Source organism: Puma concolor, chromosome B4, assembly GCF_028749965.1.
Source record: "Puma concolor isolate L17-30 chromosome B4, mPumCon1.1.hap2, whole genome shotgun sequence".
Lineage (NCBI taxonomy): Eukaryota > Metazoa > Chordata > Mammalia > Carnivora > Felidae > Puma > Puma concolor.
Window position 1 is genome coordinate 48,562,544 of NC_141673.1, and position 19,125 is coordinate 48,581,668.

Sequence of the window (19,125 nt, forward strand, 5' to 3'; positions counted from 1 at the left end):
CTACTTATGTTTACCAGTTTATTATAAAGGATACAACTTAGGGACAGCCAATGGAAGAGATGCATAGGCAAAAGATGCCTAGGGGTTGGGGGGAGGGGGACACAGAGCTTCCACGCCCTCTCCAGTCATGCCATCTTCCCAGCACTTCCGTATATTTACCAACCTCATTCAAAAGTTTGTATACAGCTCAATCTCTACCCCCATCTTCTTCCCACGGGGGTTGGTGGGTGGGGCTCAAAGTTGTAATTTTCTAATCACTTGGTCTTTCTGGTGACCAGCCCCATCTAGTTGATCTAGGGGTCCCACCCTAAGTCACCTCATTAGCATAAACTCAGGTATGATCAAAGGGCTTGTTATGAATAATAAAATACATCTCATCACTCAGGAAATTCCAAGAACTTTTAGAGCTCTGTGGCTGGAACCAGAGATAAAGACCATGTAGATTTTTGTATTCCACCACACCACCATTTGTCCAGATCCCTGACTCAGGTCTGAGCCTCATTGCCTCAACTGTGGGGAGTGTTGTTGGCAGTTGACAGCTTTCAGTCTCTGGGAATTGCCATCAACTGAGGACAGTCGCCTCATCCAAGGTCACATAACATCTCCGAGGAATGTCAACTGGCCTATAGGGTGGAAAACAGAGCTATTCTGAAGGACTTTCCCAGCTCCAGAGCTCACTGTGACCACAGTATAGTTCAACTTTCTTCTCTGCCCCCTTCTGTTTTCTTCCCTCCCCCATATTGATCCCAAGGGCATTCTCTAAAAAAACTCCCGCACACAAGCCTCCCTCTCAGAGCCAGTTTCCCACGTAAGACAGCAGGCATTATGCTTGGCACTTTACATGTGACACGTATTTTAATTTTCCTAACAGCCAATAAGGTAGACATTATTGCCACGTTAGAGAAGAGAATACTGAAAACTAGTGAAGTTGAATAGATTTCCCAAAGTCCCAGAGCTAAGAAAGTGGCAGAGGCAGGATTTGACTCAAGGCCACCTAACTCCAATGCTATGCTCTTGTCACTGTGACACCTCAACCTACTAGCTGCTTTACCTGTTCAGGTGTCACCCAGAGCCTGGGCCAATCTGGTGGGAAGTGGGGGGTGGGGAACGTGAGGCAATGGGGTCAGGTCGGGAGGGTGTTAAGAATGGCTGAGCCGGGGCGCCTGGGTGGCGCAGTCGGTTAAGCGTCCGACTTCAGCCAGGTCACGATCTCGCGGTCCGTGATTTCGAGCCCCGCGTCAGGCTCTGGGCTGATGGCTCGGAGCCTGGAGCCTGTTTCCGATGCTGTGTCTCCCTCTCTCTCTGCCCCTCCCCCGTTCATGCTCTGTTTCTCTCTGTCCCAAAAATAAATAAAAAACGTTGAAAAAAAAATTAAAAAAAAAAGAATGGCTGAGCCGTGAGGAAGCAAGGAAAGCAAGGAAGGAGTCAAGGTGGGAGGCTGAAGAAGTCAACTCTTCTGCCAGACTGGGGAGGCTGACATTGAGATCCACAGGTAGGAAGAGTCAGAACAAAGTAGGGGAAGAAGAATGAGTTGAGGGAGCAAACAAGTAGAACAGCTTAGTCTTTTTTGTTTGTTTGTTTGTTCATTTTATTTATTTTGAGGGAGAGAGAGAGAGAGCGAGCAAGCATGGGTGGGGGAGGGGCAGAGAGAGGGAGGAAGAGAATCCCAAGCAGGCTCTGTGCTGTCAGGATAGAGCCCGATTCGGAGCTGGAACTCACAAACTGTGAGATCATGTCCTGAGCCGAAACCAAGAGTCGGAGACTTAACGGACTGAGCCACCCAGGTGCCCCAGCAATTTAGTATTAATCTGAAACCCAGAATTATGCTCTGTGGACCCTGGAGTGTCACTGGGTGGGCACATCTTTCAAGGAACTAAAATAAATGCAAATTTGGCAGTTTCCTATAATTATTATGCATTTTTGTCACTTGAGAAAATCTACTTTTGTTTCTAGAGTTGCCACCAGAGTAATTTATTACACAGATACTAAGAAATGTCCATGTATAATTAAAAAGAGGGTTCACTTACCTGTTCTGCCATCTCGCTGCTAATTCTACATTATTAAATGTTTAATTGTGGTCTGCAGTTTAAAAATACTTCTTTGTTGGGGCGCTTGGGTGGCGCAGTCGGTTAAGCGTCCGACTTCAGCCAGGTCACGCTCTCGCGGTCCGTGAGTTCGAGCCCCGCGTCAGGCTCTGGGCTGATGGCTCGGAGCCTGGACCCTGTTTCCGATTCTCTGTCTCCCTCTCTCTCTGCCCCAACCCCGTTCATGCTCTGTCTCTCTCTGTCCCAAAAAAATAAATAAACGTTGAAAAAAAAATTAAAAAAAAATACTTCGTTGTCACATGAGGAATCATTATGCATCTAGAAGGTGTAGGTTGGCAAGTACATTTATATTTTTATTTCTTTCTGCCTTCCTGCCAGGTTCATCCCTCCATTAAGCCTTTAAGGAACACTTATTATGTTAGACTGCGGGCAAACAAAATCAATACAACACAATTCCTGTCGAGGCATTAACAGTCTAGTGGGAGAAACAGACGTTTAAACAATAACAACAATGACAAAAAGGCATATATAGCAAAGCTCTGAGCGCCCATTGAAGGGAGCCACTAAATCTGATGGGGATGATAGTCTTAGAGTGGCTTAAGGGAAATATCCCTAAGATTGGAAATCAAGTAATAGTGAGAGCAAAACCAGTGTTAAAGACAAAATTCAACTGAGTAAATTTCAAGATCTAATTGGCTTTACTGGGATTCATGAATTGGGCAGCATGCCATCTAGCAAGTAGAGGGGAGCTGCAAAGGGCTACAGAAAGGTTTCTAAAGACAGGATAAGGACGACATAAGCGGAAAAAAAGGGTTATTTGGGGTAAAGTCACCTTTGAGGACAAAAGGGTCTTATTAGGTCAATTACCTCATCCTTCTTTGGGGGATAGAGAGGACCCATGTGACCTTGCTGGTGCTGACCATAAAATTCCTGACTGACCAGTTCAGACTACGTTTCCGGGGGGAGGTTGAAAGGGCCATTGGTTTAGGTGTTAAGCCCTGGTTTGGTGTCATGGCCTGACATAAGTGACTCCATTTTGGGTCTGTGGTTTTCTTTTTGATACCAGTAAGAATTCATGATGGATAAGATTAGCCATCAGGAAAAATTATCCAGTATGCTGTCTCCTGTGCTTACACTCTTCAGTAGTTCTCTGCTGTCCTTGGGAGTAAGTTCAAACTTCTTACCGTGACTCTCCGTCATCCCTGCTTGCTTTCCCAATTTCATCTCAAGTTCCCAGTGATTTGTAAGCCCTTCAAAGTTTGAGAATCCCCTGGGATCATACATGAGGGCTTGGTGTTTGTGCCAGTAAGAATCTTTTAGCTTCAAATGACCTAGATCAGCTTTGTGAAGCTGGGACTAGGATTTGCAAACCAAACTGGGCATTGCCAGCTGGCTCTGCCTATAGGGGAACTAGAGGGAGATGTCTGGGCTGGAGGCAAAAAACGTGACTCGCCCTCCCTGTGTCCCTCCTGCTCTAGAGAGCCTCACCCCTGCAAAGCTGTTCCACAGGAGCCGGCCCCTCCTCTGGCAGCAGTCGAATCCAGTTGGCAGTTTCTCCAACATCTGCAGAAGCGGCTTCCTCGTGCCTCCTCGGAGACACCAGCACTGGCAGAGGTCCGAGGGGCTAAATGTCCCCTTTTCTACATTTTTAAGTTTTAATGATTCCAGCTTTTGCTCTTTGTTCCCCCAGCCTTAGGAGTGGTAGGTGCCTTAGGGCAGTGGTTCTTAACCAGGGGAAAGTTTGCCCCCCCCCCCCCCCCCCCCCCCCCCCCCGCCCAGGAGACATTTGACAATGTCTGGAGAGATTTTTGGTTGTCACAGTTCAGCATTAAGTGTGGGCAACACTACCGGCACCTAGTGAAGAGCAGCCAGAGAGCCGGAAGGGCTGTTGACTGCCCCACAGCGCAGGGGACAGCCCACACCACAAAGAATTATTCGGTCTAAAATGCCAACAGTGTCGGGGCGCCTGGGTGGCTCAGTCGGTTGAGTGTCCAAATCCTGATTTGGGCTCAGGTCATGATCCCAGGCTCGTGGGACTGAGCTCTGTGTCAATCTCCGCTCTGGGTGTGGAGCCTGCTTAATTAATATTCTCTCTCCCTCCCCACCCCTTGCCCTTCTCACCTGCTCTCTCTCTAAAATTAAAAAAAGAAAGAAGGTCAACAGTGTCAAAGTTGAGAACCTCTGTTAATTTTTCAGTGACTTTTATACACAAACAAGTCTTTATATTAGATTCCTTCTGGCCAAATAATTGCATGTTTTTTTTTGACTGAACCCTGACTGGCTCGGCTCTCAATGTTGAAAAAAGAAATCAGATGATTAGGGGGAAGTGGAAGATACCCATGGTTGAATCTCAAAAAATACAGTTAAGTATAAATGGCTTTAACCTTCATGTATCATGGTATGAATTAAATACATGATATCTAAAATGTCTAAAGTGGATAAATCAAGAGGTAGTGGTATTATTTAGGAAAATACAACTTTTCTCTTGGGGTGGCGCCTGAAAAGGTGAAGCAGGGGATTGTGGCTTTTCATTGTAAGCTCTTCTACACTATTTTGAAAAAGCCTATGCTCATGTATTATCTTTTTAAAATTTATTTATTTATTTTTTTTGGCGGGGGGAGCAAAGAGAGAGGGAGAGAGAGAATCCCAAGGCTCTGAGCTGTCAGTGCAAGCCTGACGTGGCACTCGATCCCAGAAACCATGAGATCATGACCTGAGCCAACATCAAGAGTCAGATGCTCAACCAACTGAGCCACGTAGGCATCTCTCATGTATTATTTTGATTAAAATATTTTAAGGAAGAAAATTCTATTACTTATGTACTACTCTACAAGTATCGTACAAGTGAAGCCTCAAGCTGTGATTGACAGATGTGTTTTGTTTGGCCTTCACTGTATTTTTTAAATGGCCAATATCGCAAAAAATGTAATGTTTTGCATGAAAATCCAGTTTAAAAAAATTTTCCTGAAAAATCAGAGAATTTGTCAGTAACAGGCCCTCATTTGCATTTGCATATGGCAGCAATCAGCTATGCTTGAGTGGCTGCCCACCTCAGACAAAGTGTGTGCTTTCCATTTTGCCACAGCCCCCCACCTCTCCTGCTTCCTTCTTGATTGAGTATTCTTGCCCAAGGCTGGCTTTCTTCTTTTGGGCCACTGGCTTACCCTTATAGCCATTGGAGTTTGCAACTCCAGATGTACAGTAATAAATAATCTTCATTGTCGGGGCGCCTGGGTGGCGCAGTCGGTTAAGCGTCCAACTTCAGCCAGGTCATGATCTCGTGGTCCGGGAGTTCGAGCCCCGCGTCAGGCTCTGGGCTGATGGCTCAGAGCCTGGAGCCTGTTTCCGATTCTGTGTCTCCCTCTCTCTCTGCCCCTCCCCCGTTCATGCTCTGTCTCTCTCTGTCCCAAGAGTGGATAAACGTTGAAAAAAAAAAAAATAATTAAAAAAAAAAAATAATAATCTTCATTGTCTTGTACCATAGTAGCATCAGCATACAAAGCAACACAAAAGGGATCTACATGAGTCACTAGTTCAGGATTGGCATGGGCCTGGTACCACTGATTTTAAGTGAAGGAACAAAAAAGGCTCCTCTTCACATCAATTTGTAATAATTTATGTGCCAGCATTGTTCTAAGTGATTTACACATTAATGCACTCAATCCCCACAACAGTTCAATAAAATAGGTAATAGTAGCCATTTTACCAAGAAACCAAGTCCCAGAGAGGTTGAGTAACTTATACAGTATCACTGAAGTACCCTCCACAAGTCATCTATTTTTTTAAGTTTATTTATTTATTTTGAGAGAGAGAGAGAGACTGCAGGAAGGGCAAGAGAGAGAAAGAGAGAGAGAGAGAGAGAGAGAGATCCTAAGCAGGCTCCACACTGTCAGCTCAGAGCCCGATGTGGGGCTCAAACTCACAAACCGTGAGATCATGACCTGAGCCAAAACCAAGAATCCGAGGCTTAACCGACTGAGCCACACCCAGGTGCCCACACAAGTCCTCTATTTTTAACCAATATTAAAAAAAAAAAAAAAACCCACGCAGCTAGTTCAGTTGGTCTTTGTATTAGCTGGGACTGTTTATGCTCCAAATATCAGAAAGCCAGCTCAAACCGGCTTTAAAACAAAACATCTCAAATGTGGATTAACTGACTCACACAGTCAAAGCCCAGGATGTCAAGACTGGCTCTGGCCCCTGCGTGATTGCATCCAGCCAGTTCTTTCATTCTCTCTCTAAGTCAGATTCTCTTTGTATGTTGACTTCACTCTTTCGAGTTCCTCAGTGTGGTGCGTGTTGCAGGCTGGAAAGAAGACCCTTATATGAAGTTTAATGCTCAGAATGCTCAGGAGTACCGTCAGGACTAATGCCTAGGGAAGGGAACAGCAGGATGCAGGATTGGGTAGAGGAAAAAGTCAAGCTATGGTGCAGACCCAATGGCAGCCTAGGCTGACCGCATAAGAAAGCATGGAGCTGGAATGGCCTGTCAGAATTGTCCCACACTGGACTGAGATGACCTTGCTCCTGGGTCCATCGGTCTTTGCATGTAGGCTGCCCAGGGAAGGGAGTGACCTTGCACAAGGAGGCTGTCTGTAGCTGAGGCAATTCCTGAAGGCTGACAGCCAAAAGTTATGTGCCAACAATACTCCCAGCAGCTGGGGCAAGTCCTTCGCTGAGGGGGAATCTTGACCCGGCATCCAGTGGGGGATGTGACTGTCAGCCGTTCTGGGGTCACATTCTTCTAGATTTTCATCTCAGGAAAAAGAAAGATCTTCCTTGAACTCCAACAAATTCTAGAGAAGGACACTGGGTCAATAATTTGGCCAGGGGGTGAGTACTGTGATGGGCACATTCTTGGTCACGCCCATCCTTGGGGGCAGCCAGGTGAAACTGGGCTGGCAGTCTCCCCAAATCCTCTAGAGTCGGGGAACAGCATTTTCCCAATGGAAGAGGTGGTAGTGCCATAGCCCAAGAAGAGGGAGGGAGTGCACTATGTGGACTGAAACAGTAGCTGCCACAAATTCTCCCTTTATTGTTTCCCAGTTCAGTCTTTCAACTTTGACCTGCTCCCCGATGATGCTGGCAGCCATACCTTTTACTCAGCTGGAAACCTGAGAAGGGCACACAGCGAAGGAGGATAAAAGTCAGCTGGCCCCTCCAGGCCCACAGGAGTAAAGGATCATTCGTTTGACAGCCTCGTAACAGAGACTCTTAATTAGTTCTCGGCTTTGACAGAATGTTGCCCCACCCCCAAGCAACCAAGGAGAAGGTGGTGAGTCAGCAATTTAATAGTCTGTCTTGACCCTGGAGCTTTTAATTTTTTTAAATGTTTATTTTTGAGAGAGAGAGAGAGAGAGAGAGAGCAGAAGTGGGGGGAGGGCCAGAGAGACACAGAATCCGAAGCAGGCTCCAGGCTCTGAGCTGTCAGCACAGAGCCCAATGTAGGGCTCGAACCCACAACTGAGCCGAAGTCAGACGCTTAACCGACTGAGCCACCCGGGCGCCCCTTGACCCGAAAGCTTTAACCTAGCTTGGTACATATCCAAACTGTGCCTGCCAACTCACCAAGGTAAGGTGCAAAAATTCTCCTGTCTTAAAGGAATGTCATCTCGGATCCCCTTCATTTGCTCCTGAATTGCTTCCTCTTTATACTCATCTCTGTCCCTTTCCCAAATTTTGTCTTCACCTTATGATCCTTTTCCTTTCCTTGACCCTGGTGTTTGCTTTGGATCTTTCTGATGCTGACTTTTGGCACCTGCTCCCTAAGATTGATTGCCCACATCCGTCCTGGTCAACCCCTTGGTCCCCACTAATTTGGCAGCCCTCTCCTATCTGCTTGTTCCCTTATAAAGGGGACACAAAGGGTCTCAGAATCTATACTCTGTACACCTATGTGGTTTTAAATTCTTTGAAAAAAATCTAAAAACCTCAAATGGATAAGCACACAGTGATTAAAAAATAGAGTTGTGCAAATAGGAAAAGTCAGAAATCTGCCAAGAAACAGTAATGGTTATCTGATGGGCTTCCCCTGATCCAGGGTCTGATCTTGCAGGTGACTGTACGTGATCTTGTCAGTTGGTTATAGTTAGAGATGGTGACTTATACTACTGAAACTTCCCGAGAGATGGAAAATTATAAATAAGAGTGATAATTTATTATTTTACAGAGAAAATGTAACTACGAAAGGGACTAGATACTTGAGCCTCCTTGCCTGAATATTCTCTCCTTTATGGCAACATCCGATTTTGGCACATTTTATAAGGTAATAAGGAAAAGGGCAACCAAATATGTACACGATTTCAGTAATCTTCAGAGCAACGAGGTTGACATTGATGAACTAAACCATTGGGTGGCAGGCAGTGCCACCTTGTGGTAGCTCCAAGTGTCACTGGCCAGCTGAATCAGGAAAGGGCACGGTTAGCGTATGACAGGATGGTTTGAGTGTCTTTGTGATATGTAAAATTATAGTTTGCGTAACATACGCAGGAAAGTCAAGAACTACCTCTGCTTTTTGCACTGAATTAACATGTGTTTAGCTCTCGTGATGCCCTCACCCAGCTCAGGTCTTGCTGGCCTCAGAGCCATTTTGCCTCTCTGAGCTGTATATCTCTGAGCAGTTAATGTAATGTGTTTACATCTCAGAGGGGAAGTTTATTTCCAAGCACTTGGGGGGACAACTTGCCGTCTCCCCTGTGTCCAGACCATGTGGCTTCTGCTATTACAAAGTCCAGGAAGTGGGGCCAGGCCAGCACTCTTGTGATGCTATTAGAGGGTGCACCATGCTGACTGGATCTCTTGAATAATCCATACGCTTCTACTGTGCCATCTTCTGCCCCCCAATTACTTCCAGGGATGGCCAGAGGCCTGCTTCTCTCTAGGAGTTATTTCCAGTTCCTGTCTCCTTTGCTTCATGCTGGGTAGTTGAATTACCTGGCTCATCCCCGTCGTGATTTTTTAACAGGTGCCTAGCTTCCTGCTGCATTGTCTGCGTGCCCCGTGCTTGGAGGTCCAGTTTCTGTTCAGAACTTGAGTGGAAGGTCTGAAATTAGACTGAATCTTTTTGCCCATGTCTGGTTTTTGATCATCTGTCCCAGGGAGGGTACCTGGCTCTGACCTCTGTGGATCTGGTTGCTCCTCTCCAGCTCCCGCTTCCCTCCTCTCCAGGTATGCTGTAGGGCCAGTGTTACAAGTAGAAGACCCCAAACCCTTGCTTTAAAAAAATTGCTCTTCAAGCCAATGTGACCTAGAATGTCTGTTTTGATGCAACCTCCTCTCGCAGCATAGTCCTCCAGTGCTGTATTTAGTGTTACAGTTGAGGTCACATGCATTTTCCTGGCACAATCAAACAGGACGCAAAAGTGCCATTCTCACAAGAAGTATTAGGAGTTGTACTGTATTGCACTCAGTTTCTTCTTTGGTTTAATAGTTTTGCCCCATTATTGAATAAATGATGAACAGGATAAAGGAGGAAGAGGATATAGGAAGAATATGGCGCATTTTCGGCATTGTACGGGGATGTTCAGGGCAAATTATGCTCAGAATTTTAATGCATTCAAATTCTACCTGAATTTATCAGTTCTATCCATCGGGCGCTTTTTTGCATGCTCTACTTAACTTCCATAAATGTATTCTGTAGTGTAGGAAATTCGGATAGAGGTTCTCCTGCATTATGTGGCTCCTCTAGTACATTCCTTATCAATTTCCCCTCAGATTCTCTGCCTCAGCAATACCAAATGCCATTTATGGTCTCAAATACACCATGTTCTTTCTCACTTCTGACTCTTCTCTTGTTACGCCTGAAATAGTGCCTGTACTCCTTCCAACCTCTAACTGTTGGTCTGGTAATTTCTACCAATCCTTCACATTTCCATCCAGCGATGGAATACTGTCCCTAAACCTTATGTCCAGATCGGCTGCCCCCTTGGTGTGCTCTCATAACCAGGACTTCCCAGGGCGCCCACTTAAGAGTGTGCTAAAACATCATTGGAAACTCAACTCTTACATAGCTGTGGAGATGAAAATTGGTTTCATGCCTACTGTAGTAAACAACACTTTTGAGCAGAACCTTTTAGAAAAAATTAAATAATCGTTCCCTTTCGCACAGACCTAATGCTCTTGAGCATTTTTACAGTATGTATATCTAGTAGCTGTGAAGGCAGCAGAAATTCTGAAACTGAACAGTATGTAGTGATATTTATAGTGAATGAACGGCTTATTGTATTTTCTAATTTTTTTAAATTATCAATTTTCCTCCCCCAAATGTGTGGGACTCAGAAACCCAAAGGCAAACTTGGGAAATAATTATAAAAAAGTGAAAAATCTTTGCAAAATCTCTCAGAACTTTGATTGGCTTTAACTTTCAGCTAGTAAAAGTGATTTAGTTAAGTAAATGGCCCTAAGCCTACTTTTTATTAATGTTCGTTCCACTACAATATTGTATATATCACATAGCATACATGCCTATGGAATAAAAGTGTAAAAATAGGGGAGGAAGGGATACGTAGGAGGTTTCAATGGTATTTCTAGTAGGTTGTTTTCTGATTTTTTTTGCAGTTTTATTGAGATATAATGACATAATATTGCATTAGTTTAAGGTATACTGCATAATGATTCGATATAGGTAATATATTACAAAATGATCCCCACAGTAAGTTTAGTTCACATGCATCACCTCGTGTAGTTATAGTGTTTTTCTTGTGATAAGAACTTTAAAGATCTACTCTTTTAGCAATTTTCAAATATTTAATACAGTGTTGTTAACTACTGTCACCATGCTGTACATTATATCTCATTTATTAATCTTATAACTGGAAGTTTGTATCTTTCGACCACCTTCACCCATTCCCCCCACCCCGCTGTAGTGTTTTTTTTTCTTTTAGTTTATTTGTTTATTTAAGTAATCTCTACACCCAACTTGGGGCTCGAACTCACGACCCCGAGATCAAGAGTCATATGCTTCTCTGACTGAGCCAGTGAGGTGCTCCTGTAGTGTTTTATTTCTCAGGTGGTGTAGTGGATATATCAGTGTTTATTATGTTCTTTTAAAAAAAATAGCTTAAAAATCCATTTTTTCCTACCCCTCACTGAATGAATTTAAAGTAGTGTCAAGTTAACAGCCTCCCAGGAAGTACACGTCTCATTCTTGCCATGCCCGTGGCATTTTGTACTTCCCCTCTCTTGGCTCTGATTACAGCAGACTGTATTTTAATTGCCTGTGTACTTCTCTTTCTCTGTCTCACCCAGTGTGCTGTGAACCCTTAAAGGGTAGGGGTCACTGATTCTTCGCTGTTGTCTGCCAGGCCCAGGTGCAATGTTAACACAGAATCGTCGGTGCTCAATAAATATATGTTGAATAGGTAGGTGGCTAGATGGATATAGGGCGGGGCAATGTCCTCAAAGCAGCCAGCTAAGCAGTGCCAAAGTTCCAGCCCATAGGTTTCTGCCAGTGACTTCTCTCATCCCTCTTCCTCCTATAAAAATCTCAAGAGGCTATTTAAGTAATAGGCCACATGGAGGATATACTCATGATTTGAACATGAGGCAAAGCCTCATCCACAGCTATCGTTCCCTAAGGAAGAGCTCCCCCTGGGAGGTTCATAGTGACTTGGGTCACCCTGCTGGTGACTTTGGAAAGGAAGGGTAGAGGTACTCTCATTTATTCATTATGTACCATGTGCTAAGAACCATGGTGGGCCCTTGCGTGTATAATATTCTTATTTAGTTCTTACAACCATACTGTAAGGTGGGTTTTATTACATCCATGTATACAGATGAAAAAGTGGAGCTTCAGAGAAATGACGGACCTTGACCAAGTTATATGCAGTAAGAGGTGGCCCCCAGGCTTACTCTCAGGTCTGGCTGGCACCAATGCCCAAGCATGTTCCTTCTACTACATACCCCATGCTTAGAGACAGAATGCTTTGACCTGAAAAGAACTTTAGAGGTTGTTCATGTAATCCACTTTTTGCAATTAAAATAATTTTCTCAAAAAAAAAAAAAAAAAAAGAGAACTTGGAACATTTCTCTTGCCAAATAGGATTTTGCAAATCATGGTTTTGCCAAGAGAAACAAAGAATGCTCAATTATCCTTTGAGTCTGTAATTGATTGAGCAACTCTTAAACTTAGCCAGGTACCTTTTTGGCCATATTGGATGAGCGAGGCATGCCCTGCCATCCTCCGTATCTGGGGCATGCATTCTGGCTCAGCTCTCCATAGCATAGGGATTACTTTTGTTTGTCTCTAAGGGTAGCTCACTGGCCTGCTTCACCAGTACTTCAGCCTCCAGATCAACTCATTTACTTATTAACTAACATTTATGGCAAATTTGATATCCGCCAGGGCCAGGGCTGGGAATTTTACCTGAATCATCTCAGTTAATCCTAACTGTGACCCTATGAAGAAAGTAATACAATTAACCCCGTTTGATCTTCAGGGAAACAATAGCTTCCTCACAGAGACTGTAATTGGTAAACTTGGATTGGGGTCCAGATCCGTGTGAATCCAGAGCCAGTGTTTTTACCACAACTTTATGAGTTTGCCCTACAGACAACACTCAGTCATGATGTTATGACATACACGCACTGCGCTCTGAACAGCTTGCATTATTGCCTCCCCTTGGTCAGCATTTCCTGTTGGCCTGAGTTGTATGTAGTAGAGCTGTGGTTTATGGAACTAACAGGCACATCTCCAGAATCACAAATCCCTTTTGTCATTAGAAAAGATTTCCTTTGTCTGGATTTTTAAAGAGATTTTCCTTGGAAAGACTCTCTTCGTTGAGCAAACGCAGAGAATTCTGTTTTCAATATGGGTGCTTGAGAAAAAAAGAAAAACACAACACAAATCTTTTAATGTTAGTGGCTGTTACCAAAAACGGTTCTCTACTGTAAGCAGAATGGTTGAGGTTGAAACCATTTTTGTGAGTTTTCAGCGAACAAGATTAATTTGGAGAAATTTATATCATGCCTAGAACTTCGCCACCACACACTGTTTATTTGTTTTTGAATTAAGAGGATTTATTTCTTAGGTAACACAAATATAAACAGACAGTAGGAAACACCCTCAGGACTGAAACTAGAGAAGTCATGGTATAATGCAAACAGCTGCAGGAGAAATTTCTTGAAATTCTGTTTATGATCACCTTTTGGGAGATGAAGAAAGGAAAGCAGATGTCAGCCTGCAGAACATTTTACAGAGAATTGTTTAAGATTAGGTCACCCTGAGTAGAAGCAACGTAAAAGAGATACTTAATGTTTAGTTTGGAATGTAGGATGAGTGGGGGATAATTTGGCATTGGTAAGACCCATCCACACAGACTCTTGAGCCAGTGCCAATTAGAGGAAGGGGATTAGTGAGAAATTGGCCCTGCTCATATGGATAGGTGTGTGTGTGTGTGTGTGTGTGGTGCACTGAGCCCTAAACAAAGACTCTCCCCTTCTGAGGCAGTTGTTTTGCAGAGACATCATCAAGTTCTGACTCAACCCTTTAAACTTCCCATGTAGAAAAAGCAACCAAGAATGGCGACTCAGTATCAGTCCAGGCTACCCTAAAAGGGTCACTAATAGCACATCCATCCTGAGGGAAAATACCCAGCCTGTAAGGGCATCCTTGCAGCCAAGAGTCATGGACTATGTTGGGGGGAGGGACAGGAGTGAACAGAGCATGTGCCAAATACTTCCTATTATATCTCTCAGCCTGTCCCTTTTTTCTTTTTCAACAGTCTGTTGTGCTTGATTAGATCTTACTACATGGGTAGGATGAGAAGGATTTTTGTTATCTATTTCTTTCTACAAAAACATCTCCAACTAACTCAGGGTTGCCATCTGCAATATAGCGCTAGAGCAATCAGGAGAATGTAGGCTCTCTGCCTCCACCACTACCTCGCTGTGTGACCTTGAGCAAGTCACTTACACTCTGAGCTTCACAGGGCTTATCAAGGAGTGGATTGGTAAAAAGATGATATCTAAGGTCCTTGTCAATGCTAAAACTTACAGGCCAACTTTCCTATAACATTCGGTCTGAAAGATTTCCCCACCTCATTTCACAGTGCCTAGCAATGAAGTAGTTTCTACATATGTTCTGTGAGCTGAGCCTTGACAAGTATATACCTACCTCCTTAAAAGAAACATTTGTGGAGGATTCACATGAAGGAACATGTGGGATAGTTCCTTCCTTATAAATGTATTCCTTTTAAATGCAACATTTATTAAATAGTCTCATGGCCTTGGATGCTCATTTAAGGTTTTATTTTTTTAAGTAATCTGTACCTCCAACATGGGGCTCGAACTCACAACCCCAAGATCAAGAGTCGCCCGCTCTACCAATCCAGCCGGCCAGATGCCCCGCCTTGGATACTCATTTAGATCTTACTGCATTTTAAGGAAATATGATACTGAATGAACCCTTACTCTTTATATAATCACTTATTTCACTTCATTATAACTTATCTATTTTCCATTCTGCTTTGCCAACTAAATTGGGAGCCCTTGAAGGTAGAAATCATGTTTTATTTATCTTTCTATTCCCTACCGCTGAGCAGAACATTCTGACTCAAAAATTACTTTTTGAATAAAAGATAATTAATTCATCACTCTCAATCTGAGTTACAAATGAGATTTGGCCCACTGCCTTCATGCATTGTTAAGAAGGGCGAGTAGCCTGGGATTCATGAGGTTCACCTGAAAGCTTTCTCTAGCTTCTCTTCCCTCCTCATTCACACAGTCTGTGGTGATGGGATGAGTGTATTGCAAAAAGGCTTCCCCAGATTATTGTAATATATACATTTCCCATCTTCCTGAGGGAAAAAGAAACACACACTCAAAAGTTGCATATTTCCAGAGTGTCTGAGTGGCTCAGTTGGTTAAGCGTCTGACCTCAGCTGAGGTCATGATCTCACAGCTCATGAGTTTGGGTCCCACGAAGGGCTCTGTGCTGATAGCTGAGAGCCTGGAGCCTGCTTCGGATTCTGTGTCTCCCTCTCTCTCTGCTCCTCCCTGACTCACACTCTGTCTCTCTCTCTCTCTCTCTAATAAATAAACATTGAGGGAAAAAAAAAAGTCACATATTTCCGAGGCGTTCCTTCTGAGGTCCCTGGGCTCTGTGGCTCCTAGGCTGCTTGAAGACATTATAGCCAAATTATGGAAACAGCCCAAGTGTCCATTGACTGATGAATAAAGAAGATGTCACACACACACACACACACACACACACACACACACACACACACACACACACACACACTGGAATACTACTCAACCATAAAAAAGAATGAACTCTTGCCTTCTGCAAGGATGTGGATGGAGCTAAACAGTATAATGCTAAGTGAAATAAGTCAAAGGAGGACAAACACCATATGATTTCACTCAGATGTGGAATTTAAGAAACAAAACAAATGAGCAAAGGGGAAAAAAAGAGAGGCAAACCAAAAAACAGACTCTTAACTATAGAGAACAGAGGGTTGCTGGAGGGGCGGTCTTTGGGGGATGGGTGAAATAGGTGATAGGGATTAAGGAGGGCGCTTGATGTGATGAGCACAGGGTGATGTATGGAAGTCCTGAATCACTGTATCGTACACCTGAAACTAATATTACACTGTATGTTAATGAACTTGAATTTAAATAAAAACTTAAAAAAAAAAGAGAAAGAGAGATGCAGGATGGTCCAGTGAGTTGAAGAGGAATGGAGACAGACTCTTTCCCACTGTGCACACCTGCAAGGGGGCAGAGAGAGGGCAAATGATACTCACTTGTCTCCTTCTCACCAGGCAAGGAAACCGTACACACCCAAGTGAAGTCTCACACACCAGGAATGAGCATGTTTTCAAAGTCTGTTTGTTGATGCAGCCAACACAGCCATACTAAGAAGAAAAAGGGGAGTAGAGAACTATTTCTTATAAAAATAAGTCCTACCGACCTGCCTTTCAAGCATCAAACAATACAGAACTGTTCACAAAGAAACCTTGCCAAAAGAAGAAAATTTCAAATATTTGGAATTAAACCAAAATACTAAACCGAAGCGATGAAACAGCTTGAAGTAGAAACGTTTGGATTGAGCGTTAATCGGAAACAAACTGGAGATCCATTGACATCGTAGAAGTTGGAGATCTTCAGCTCAAACACCAGCTCTGGGAGGGATTTCCCAAACCCCAATTTAAAGCCTTCAAGAAAGAAAGAAAGGAAAGGAAAGAAAGAAAGAAAAGAAAAAGGAGCTTCCTGGTCACTGACTCTATTTCACATCACCAACCTCATCATATTGTCCTATTTCATTTTTTCTACAGCATGTAGTTGAAATTATTTTCTGTAGAGCGTCCTCAAGTGCAGGCATCCTCTCTGTCTTATTTTCTATTTTGCCCCAGCTCCTTGGCAGGTACTCAGTACATATTTGTTGACGGAATGACAAAATGAATGTTAGGCATTGCTCATTGGAGATATTTCCCTTCAACATGGTAAAACCGAAAAAAAAATCTCTGGGATTTGCCTCAAAAGCATACCTGGACAGTGTTGATAGCATAGTGATCAGTGGCACAGAATGGCCCGGCAGAATACCCGGCTGTGTCTCCTTCGAAACCCAGAAAAGCACCCACTAACTATCTCTTGAGTGAAAGTTTCAAAATTTAGTTCAAGTTTGGGCTCACAGCTTTAAGAACACGTTATTTTGAAACACTCCCACAGTGGGGCCCAGATGGTAGCAGAAGACTGAGAATGAAATATGAGATGCTTTTGAAGATAAAGTCCATGCTTAAGGAATACCTATACTTACTAACCTCAAAAAATGTTTGTCTTCTGTCTTCCATGAAAACGAAGATATTGAAGTCTTTATTCAACCACATGCATCACATAATTTGTTGTCTTGGCTGTTTTATGCAACACACAGAAGGGAGTTTCAGAGATGTTAGTTCTTGTTCAAACTCTGCCACTTACTAGCTTGAGTAAATCACGAGTCCTACATTCTTTATCTGTTAAAAATTAAAGAAGCAGTGGGGCGCCTGGGTGGCGCAGTCGGTTAAGCGTCCGACTTCAGCCAGGTCACGATCTCGCGGTCCGGGAGTTCGAGCCCCGCGTCGGGCTCTGGGCTGATGGCTCAGAGCCTGGAGCCTGTTTCCGATTCTGTGTCTCCCTCTCTCTCTGCCCCTCCCCCGTTCATGCTCTGTCTCTCTCTGTCCCAAAAATAAATAAACGTTGAAAAAAAAAATTAAAGAAGCAGTAAAACCCACCAACACTCTTGTGACGCCTCCCCCCCTCTCAGTGGCTATTAGACTCCAGAGATATTACATATGTGAACGTGCTTCGTAATAGTGTCAACTGTTAAGGGTTGTCAGGATATTACCTATTTTTTTACATTGATGATGGAAGAAGGTAAGCATGTTATTGAAGCCAGCGTCCCATCTTGTCAGTTCAGATGAAAGAACGAACAGAAGTCCTATCACCCGCAGGCACAGCTGGAATGGCCAAGGAACCTGTAGGAATGCAACCCCACTAGCTTAACATAAAGAATAAAGATATTTTTCAGATTCTAGGTCTCTTGAGATGGAAAGGACCTCTGGGGGATCAGAACACCTGCTAGCATGGCCTCATGGACCACTGATCAATGGCATCCACCTTCTCAAAAGACCCTTGCCCCAACTTTTGCGCTTAAAAATCCTCACTTGTTTAGGATTTTTGAGCATTAGCTCTCTGTTCTCCTGGGTGGTGCTAAACCAACAAATCACTTGTCTTTCTTCACTGCAAAAGTTCAGTGTCAGTTTTTATTGGCTTGCTGTGTATCAGGTGGATACACTGTCATTTGGTTACATTACGTGTGACTTTGTGACCGATGGGGGATATCTCCCTATTTCAATGATTGTAGCAAAATGCTCAACTGCCTATTCTAGCAATACTGTTTGTCTTCAAGATCAAATGAAGTGGTAAATGCAAGAAATAATAATAGAGTAGAAGCTGAAGTTATGGAGCCATTTCTATGCTAACTGGGCCAGATCTCTGCAGTGTGTTTATCAGAAATTTAGCAACTGGCGTAGATATCTAGAAATCTAATTATATGGTCTCTTATCTACAGGAGGAGCCACTAAATTGGAAAATTATCTCCTGGTCCCTTCTACTTATTTTTATCAACATTCAAAGAGTTATTTTTTTTTTCCCATCCCGCCCTCTCTCCTCCAGCCTATTGGGACTACATTCTTACACTAAAAAATCCTGCTTTCCTCATAAAACTTCATTTTCTGAGTCATGAACCTTCATAGTTTAGAAGGAAATAGGTTAAAATGTTAACACTGGTTACCTCTGGACCACAATATTATAAGTAACATTTTCTTATTATATTTTTCTGTACTCACCAAATTTTTCCTAATGAGCATTTATTCTTCTTATGCTAAGAAGAGACACAAGGAAACAGATTTATTTAGGCAGCCCAGCACAGTATTTTGGAGAATACTAATGCTTGGCAACATCCTGCAAGAATAAGATACATATAAATTTGGGAACTACTAGACAGTATCTCCTTTTGGGAGCATCCCAAAACACAATGGTATATTAAACATTTGCAAGATCCCGCAAAAAAAAGAAGCCTGCTTCACTTAGTTTAATCCAGCATTTTCCATCTTTTTTCATAAAAGATTCTTTTTTTCAAGCAGAATCTGTAAATATTTTATGAAGCTAGTAACCCACAGGTTATCTTTTGGGGAAACACAGGCGACGGAGTACAACTTTATTCTGCTGAGTGAGAGGCTGACACGGGTTTTCTTACCCAGGGTCTGTGGATCTCTAGAGGGTCCACAGGTGGGCTCGAGGCAGGCACCACAAAGCCCAGTAGCTCTATGCACAATACTGAGTGTATGTACATACGTGTGCTTTCTTCCTGGGGAGAGGGTCTATAACACTCATTATATTCTCAGACATCCCAACCTGAAAAGATAAAGGACCATGGACAGAGTAAAATCAGCTTCTTGTCATTCATCACTCTTGCCTAAGTAACACTTTGCCATCAAAAAAAAAAAAAAAAAAAAAAATTGAGTAATCTATTGACACATTCAACAAAAACAAAACAAAACAAATGGAATATCCATAAAATGTGAGTTTCAGATGCACA